This window comes from Phascolarctos cinereus, unplaced genomic scaffold (assembly GCF_003287225.1).
Source record: "Phascolarctos cinereus isolate Bilbo 61053 unplaced genomic scaffold, phaCin_HiC Scaffold_4;HRSCAF=312, whole genome shotgun sequence".
NCBI classification, from domain to species: Eukaryota; Metazoa; Chordata; class Mammalia; order Diprotodontia; family Phascolarctidae; genus Phascolarctos; species Phascolarctos cinereus.
Window position 1 is genome coordinate 555887501 of NW_027555847.1, and position 7977 is coordinate 555895477.

The 7977-nt window shown below is 39.9% G+C and overlaps 1 protein-coding gene across 2 annotated transcripts in view; it reads right to left on the bottom strand.

The window, feature by feature from the left end:
- Window positions 1-7022, bottom strand: part of CAP2 (cyclase associated actin cytoskeleton regulatory protein 2) — a 157740-nt gene extending 150718 nt beyond the window's left edge. Inside the window, exon 1 of one of the 2 annotated variants that reach the window (XM_020986807.2) lies at window positions 6920-7022. The gene's annotated coding sequence lies outside the window, so the exon portion shown is untranslated. Of the gene's footprint in view, window positions 1-6441; window positions 6549-6919 lie in introns of those variants that run through there. The other variant, XM_020986806.2, reaches the window with a different exon arrangement.
- Between the last annotated feature and the right edge of the window lie 955 nt (window positions 7023-7977).

Sequence of the window (7977 nt, forward strand, 5' to 3'; positions counted from 1 at the left end):
CCTGAATATCAACTGTTCTCTTTCATTCCTGTATGCTCAGCATTAATTGTGTTGCATGTATGGTCTGGTGGTTAATAGACATGGCTATCCATTCACAACTTTAAAAAATTAAAGGAAGAAATGAATACAGACAGAGGAGCTGGGGTATCTGTCCCTCTTCAGAGAATAACCAGGCTAGTCTTAACTAAGAAATCTAATACAAATAAAATTGACTTAGCAAACATACCAGAATTTATACATCCAAATGAGGGCTGTCAATGAAAGCAGTCACTTGGGAAGGCTCATTAGAACAAAGTTGTTATTGCTCAAAATGGTTCTGGAATTCTTGAAGTATTACATTCATTACATACAATCAATTTCCAAGTCTCATAAGAAAACCAGCCTCATTACTTAATAGTTAGACATCACTCTTTATTTTTCAAAAAAACTATTATTAATTACATTGAGCTCTGCCTTAATAATTTCTTGCATTTATAGTATATATATATGTATATATATATATATATATATATATATATATATATATGTATACAGCATTTATAGCTTTCTTTTTGCCTAGCAGAGTCTGTCTTAACTATTGAAACATGGTTATCCATTCACAACTTTAAAAAATTGAAAGGAACATGAACCTCATTTGTGAGACTTGGTTCCAAATAACTTTTGGCAATTTGCAAAATAATAGTTCCCCTTTAGGGAAAAGTACAGGGCTTAGAGTAAGGAGGACTGGGTTAAAATATCATCTAACACCCTTACTGTCTAGGTGACCACAGGCAGATCACTTAACCTCATTAAAGCTCAGTTTCTTAATCTATACAATTCGGATAATGACAATTGTACAAATGTGAGGAAAATTCTTTGTAAATCTTAAACCATCATGAAAATGTGAGTCATTAGTCTTAAGAAAATTAAATCAATTCTCAAAGGACAAAAATTTTTCACTACTGAAGATATTCTAAAGTCTCAGAAGGCAAAGTCAAGAGTTTTCAAAAAATGCTTTGAGCAATTAGCATCATTACTGAGTAGTCTTCCAAGGTGATGCTTGAAGAACACAACCCTCATCTGGATATACAAGGAACTCAGTTTACTCTAAAGTATACGTGCAGGACATAAAAAAATAAAAAAACCCCCAACAACTATGTCATACATTTGGCCTCATTAAAACTAAGATTTGGTTACATTAAACATTATATACCTGATTGGTAATGATTTCACTTGTATTCTTAACATTTAGAAGGACTGTTTTGGGATTACTTAGCTCTATTTCTTTAAAGAGTAGTCTAAGAAAATTTGAATGGGTAAGTTTTTCTTTTTCTTGATGCATTCCCTTATTGCAAACAGAGGCAAAAGACACTCAGTTGAAATGAGAGACACTTTAAAACTGGGATGGTTCTTTTTCAAATTTCCTACTGTAACAGTTTGACCTTCAAAAGCCTAAAGAAAGACCTTAATTGCTGGCAGATTCAGAAAGCAGCCATTTTTTTTTAATGCTTCCCTTCATTTTCTTCTCCTTCCTTCTCTTTAACTACACCAGAAATATCAAAGGAAGTCTTGCACAGGAAAAAAAAAAGTCACTAAAAGGCAATCCAGGTATGGAAGCCAGACAGTTGCATCTTGATTGTCTGTCTATAAACCCAGGGCTTTAAGCAAAGCAAAACAAAACAAACAAATAAACAAAAAAAATCCCACTTAGTCCTCTGATTGATCAGTTCCTCCTAGCCCCTCCATTTTAGGGAAACTACCCTCACTAGCCACATCTTTATTCCAGGGTCAGGGTTCTACTCCTGATTTTCCAGGATATTCTCTACCATGGTACCAACTGGGCAGATTCTCTTTCCCCACCCCCTTCAGCTTACTTTTATGGCTTATCTTGTACCATTAGAATGTAAGGGCACGAACTTTTTGCCTAGCATTGTCCTTGGTATTGAACAAACACTTGATAATTCATGTTGACTTAACTTAAATTCCCTAAATTTGTTGCCCTAAGACCTGAGTTCGAATGCTGCCTCAGGCACTTATTAGCTGTGTGATCCTGGACAAGTCACTTCACCCCTATCTGCCTCAGTTTCATCTGTAAAATGATAGTAGTTCCTATATCCCAAGATTGTTGTGATGATAAAATGAGATAATATTTTTTAAATGCTTTGCAAATCTCACAATGCTATATAAATGCTAGCTATTTGTATAATTATCAGTAGCTTAAAAATTCTTCTACAGGAACTTTCAATGAGTAGGTAAAGGCAAACAAAATATATGGCACAGAGGAAAAAACACTGGACTTGAAGTCAAAAGATCTAGATTCCAGTGCTAGCTTTTTCACTCTGTGGAAGCTGTATAACTTCGGGCAAGTCATTTAACATCTCTGAGCCTCTATCATTGCAGTACCTTCCTAAAAGGTTGTTAATGAAGATCAGATACAATAACGAATATATAAAGTGCTTTGTCAACCTTAAAATGCCATATTATTATAAGCTATCATTTGTATATCTCTTCACACTTTACAAACCACTTAGACATATATGTTCCATAAAACCTTAGGGGATGGAACTAAGGAAAGTGGATAGAAGGTGCAAAAATTCCAATTTAGGCTTATTGTAAGGCAAAACTTTCTGTTACAGCTGAGCAGAGTAATGGGCTTCCTTGAGAGGTAGTAGAACTCCATCAATGGAGGTCTTTATGCAAAGTTTGGATGGCTGCTTATTCGATATTTTAGGGGGCAGGGGGACTCATGTGGATATGGGTGGAACAAGATATCCACTGAGATCCCTTCCAACTTGCACATTTTATTGTTCTGAGAGATCTCATTTGACCCTTAGAACTGTTAGGGTTGATTGGATATTATTTTCATCTTTCATAAGGAAACTGATGTGTGAGGCACTTAAGTACAGGTACATTGTTCTGCTAAGTACCACTCTACTTCACAGAAAAGATTGGGCAATCAATGAAAATCCTGTATCAGCAGCTGTCAAATGAATTAAGATTTCTGATAAAAAACCTGTTATGGGCAAAACATTCTCCATATTTTTGTAGCCTCTCTCATGCTTTCAGTTATGGAGATTATTCACAAGGAAAATTTTAGGAGCTTTTCTTAACCTCTTTCCATTGGTAAGAAACATGGATGACTTCCTAGTGGGCCTACTAAAGAAAAAGGTGAAACTAAGATGGAAGTCTCTTGGACACAGAAGGTCATCCCCAAAAGGGCTCCTTTGTAGGCGTTGACTCCACAGTGTTCCTACCCCTTTAAGAACATGCTGAAATACACTGAATAAGCTGCAAAAGTTTAAATAATCCCTGTCAGTGAAAGCACCAAAAGTAGAAGGCAAACTCCATATTCCATCCAAAAGAGCCAGTTAGAATACCTGCAATGTCTGATTAGAAACAATGCTAGGAACATTTTAGCTGTAGCTAAGTAACTACTTGCAAACATCATTTAATTAAATATTCGTTTTGTATTAATGGTTAAAGTTGTGCTCAAGTGTTTTTTAAACCCAATTGTAAGAGTCAAATAAGATATATTAGACCCTAGTGGGAATAAAGAAAAAGGGGTTATTAATGTTTCTGCTACAAAGAAATAATGCTAAGAGCTAAACAGTCCTATTCAATTTTGAGTGTGACCCTTAACCTCTGTCTCAGTTTCCTCCATGGTTAAAAGGGGATAATAATAGCACCTACTTCCCAGGGTTGTCTTGAGGATCAAACAAGATAATTGTAAAGTGCTTAGCACAGTGTCTCTCACATGATAAGTCCTATATAAATTTTAGCTGTTATTATTATTACTAAAATGAATATAATAAGATGACCACATCTCCTGCATCTGACTCCTTCTCATTACTAACCACCACAACTACTGCCTTCACTCAACCTCTCATATCTTCTCACTTGTACTATTTTATAATAGCCTCTTAACCGGTTCTCTTGCCCCTAGTTTCTCCCTATTCCAACTATTCTCCACAGGAGTACCAAAAATAGTTTTCTTAACTACATATATGACTGACTCTACCCAATAAACTTCAGTGCTTCCTTACTACCTCTATGATAAATACAAATCCCTCTGTTTGCCTTTTAAAGATCTCCACACAGTCCAACCTATCTTTCCAGCCCTATCATCTACTGCTTCCATTTCTGTACTCTCTGGTCCAGCCAAACTGGCCTTCTCTCTGGGCCTTTGCAATGGCTGATATACCTGGAACACAATCCTGCCTCGCCTCTGCCTCACAGAATTTCCTCAGTTCCTTCAAGAGATACCTTATGCACCACTGTCTCCACCAAGCCATTCCAGATTTCCCAAAATTAGTGCCTTCCCTCTCTAATTTGTACTGATTTGTTATTTATTCTATAAGTACATTTTGTATGTATTCTACACGTATTTATGGTTTTTCTCCTTACTAGTTGTACATTCCTCAAGATCAGGGAATGTTTAACTTTCAACTCTATGTCCTGAATGTCAGGCACAGAACAGGTATATAATAAATGCCTGTTGATTAAGAATGCAAATGGAATGGTCACCATAGGTCTTGAGTCTGATATTTTTTATTTTTGCTTTAATGGGAGTGAATTAGCTGAGAAACATGCCATAAATATTCAAATCAATAGGAAAGTAAGGCACTGGTTTTGGCCATTAAAACTCTCATTAAAATCCACAGAGCCTTAAACCACTTAATACAACTTTTTAATATATTTAACCTAATGCCTTGGGTATACTCAACTGAGGAACTGGGAGAAACCTACTTTTAAAACTTGAGGGTCTAATCTGATGAGTGTTCAGTAATATTTAACAATAATGCTACCATATATCACTAATGATTTTACTCTGAGATCAGTGAACTGAATATAGTCAATCAAAGCCAGCTCACTTTCCTCTGATTCCTCACAGAAAAATTTCCTTTTCTTCTGTTTCTTTAAAACTATTAACATGAAATACAGAAGTCTACTTAAGTAGGTTGTTTTGGTTTCAGAGGGTGGGGGATTATCCTCCCTTGACATTACTTTAAAAGGATGCAAGAAATCTACAGGAAGTCAACTCTATCCCCATCCCTACTAGGATCTAACAACCAAAAGAACATAAACCTTCCTACTAGATTCTCAACATTAACCAAGATATGATTTCAAAAAAAAAATGAATGCCAAATTAGCTCCCCCCCAACCTGAAGACCTTAATATAACCACAAAAGACAAGGTGATTCGTTTTATTCATATAGGGACATGACAAACAGTTCTGGTCAACTACTGATTCATAACCCCTATAATTATACTACCACATACACTCCATTTTGTGGAAGTAACAGGACTCATTTCTCTTTGGAGCTATGATTCTAATCATAGTTCATGTTTATAATACTTTACTGGTGATGTTTATCTGTTAATAGTGGTGTTTGTACCCAGCTATTATGACATTCTATAAGAAGAAAGGACCACATAAGACAGTGCCTATGGTATGAGAGGTTGCTCCTTTAACATCAGCATCTCTGTACCAAGAGTATCCAGAGATCCAGTGGCATTCTGTTGTTTCCTATCTTTTCTTCAACGCCACAAATGCTCTCCTTTCTTCAATTTTTGTAAAGTGAGTCATCTCAAGTGCTGTTTGGATGACAAGCCAACCCCCGAGTTATCTCCTCTCTCAGAGGGGGCTTGCTGTTACTCTTCTCTCCTCAGATTTATTCAGCGGATTTTGTTATTCCTTATCAAGCTCCAAGCATTGCATGTGAGAACCCCCGTAAAGTTAAAAGTTAAAAAGATAAGCCAAGAAAGCCAGTAGGCCCCAAAACGCAACGCATCTCTTACCCTAGCCCTAAGTGTTCTCCGCCCCCGGCCCTTCAAAAACTCGCCTAGCGCGAGTGCGTGTGCGTGCGTGTGTGTTAGGGGTGGGCGGGAAGGGCATGGAGATGCCGGGGAAGCAAAGAGGAGGTGACCCAGATAAAGAAAGCGGACGTTTTGCGATGTACCCTAGGGCGCCCACTTCCTCCACACACACCCCCTCCCAATCCAGCCTGCAAATCCCTGCTCTGTCCGCATCATCGCTCGGACCCAGGGCTGACCTGACCACACAACCAAGGCCCACTGCCCCCCTTCTCCTTCCTGCCCTATTTGTTCACCTTCTCTGCACCCCTCCAACCAAAATGTCTTCTCACCACGAAGGGCCCCTCTGCACGCGAGCACACACACATATCCACGCGCACACATACAATCGCACACATAAACACACGTGCACACACGCGTGCGCATACACAAGGCTCCAGTCCAGGCTGAGGTCCCATTATTCCCCTTACAATCCTCCCTCGCAGCCCCTTCCCCAACCCCACCCTTTCGACCGAACTTCCAAAGAGGGCGGTTCGCGGGCATTCCGGCCACCGCCCACGCTGCTACCCCTACCCCTATCTCCCTTCTCCTCCCTCCCCCCCGTTCCCCACCCCCTCCTTTTCCAAGCCTGGCTGGTGCTTAAATTACCTGTTTTGATGACCTGGAGTCTTTTCCTCTGCAATGAAAATGCGCGATCGGGTGCTCAATTCCCCCCTCCTCCTCTTTCCCTCCTCCTCTTTCCCTCCTCCCCTCCTCCCGCTGGCCGCTCCTCCTCCTGCTCCTGCTCCCTCCTCCCCGTCCCCTTCCCCCTCCCCAGTAAGCGTCGGTGTCAGTCACTCAGGCTCCCAGAGAGAGTCGCCGCCAGCTTCCGGGAGCTCCAAATACAGACAAGTTGGAGAAAGGCAGGAGGAGGGGGGAGGAGGAGGGACAGAGGGACACAGAAAGGAGCCAAAGCTGGGGATGGGATGGGGGGGCGGCGTGAGGGTGGAGTGGGTGGAAAGGAGGGAGGGGGACTGGAGCAGGAAGGAGGGGGGTACCCCCAAACAAAAAAAAACCCCCAACACCCAACCCATCAACTTGCACTACCAAGCAGTCTAGTTTATACAAGGACAGTAATTCTACTTACTGCCTCAGTTGTGACTAGGCAACGTTGCAAAGATGTCCTTGGAACGATTCAGAAGTCTCCCAGCTAAAGGTTAAGAGGCAAAGGAGGCGGAGCCATCGAAGATGGGTGGAGAGGAGGAGTCTGTCTTCGGCTTTGCTTTGGAGACAAGGGACAATAACAGTGTTTCCCCCTATTTTAGGGAAGGCTGAATGTTCTTGGGAACACTTTCTAGATTTATTTCAGGCCTGCTTACTGAACGTCACTCAGGACACTTTCCACTTGCCTCTACACAATCTATCCCGTATTCATTGCCTCCTCACCTTCACCAAAAGGAATTCCTATGGCGGAAGAATATAAAGAATATCCAACTCTCTCTAGATGTTCGGCTCTCTCTCCCCCATTGCCTTTTATCTACTTTTTCATACATACTTCTGTGTACGTTGGAATGTAGGTTCTTGAGGACCAGGAACTTTCATTTTTGTGTCTCCTAGCACAGTGACTTGTTTAGTATGTCCTCAGTAAATTCTTGTTGATTGAAGAACTGTTTATTAATAGCCTACTTTGTGCAAGACACTGTGCAAGGATTTGTAGTAGATAGAAAGACAAGGCAATATCCCTACCTTCATGAAACTTACTGCTCATCAAAGGAAATATGAGGTACACATTCAATAACTATGTAATAAATACATAATAAGTATAATTCTTCAAAATTCAACAGATATTTATTAAGCACGTACTATGATGAACAAGGCAATGTACTAAGCACTGGGAATACAAAGATGGAAAAGACACATCCTGATATCAATGAATTTAGAAGACAATGGGAGCCTCTGAGGCCCTTTCCAGTTCTGGATCTCTTATCCTAAAAATAGTAGCTAGCATTTAAGAGAGCTTTAAGGTTTGCATGGAATTTTACATATTACCTCATTTCATCCTCACAACAACCCTATGAAGTAGGTACTATTATTATGGCTATTTTAGAGACAAGGAAACTGAGGCTAGAGAGGTTTAGTGACTTTAGATCCTATACAAATAACTTTAATTCAAGGGAGAGAAAGATTAGTACCAAGGAGAGGTAT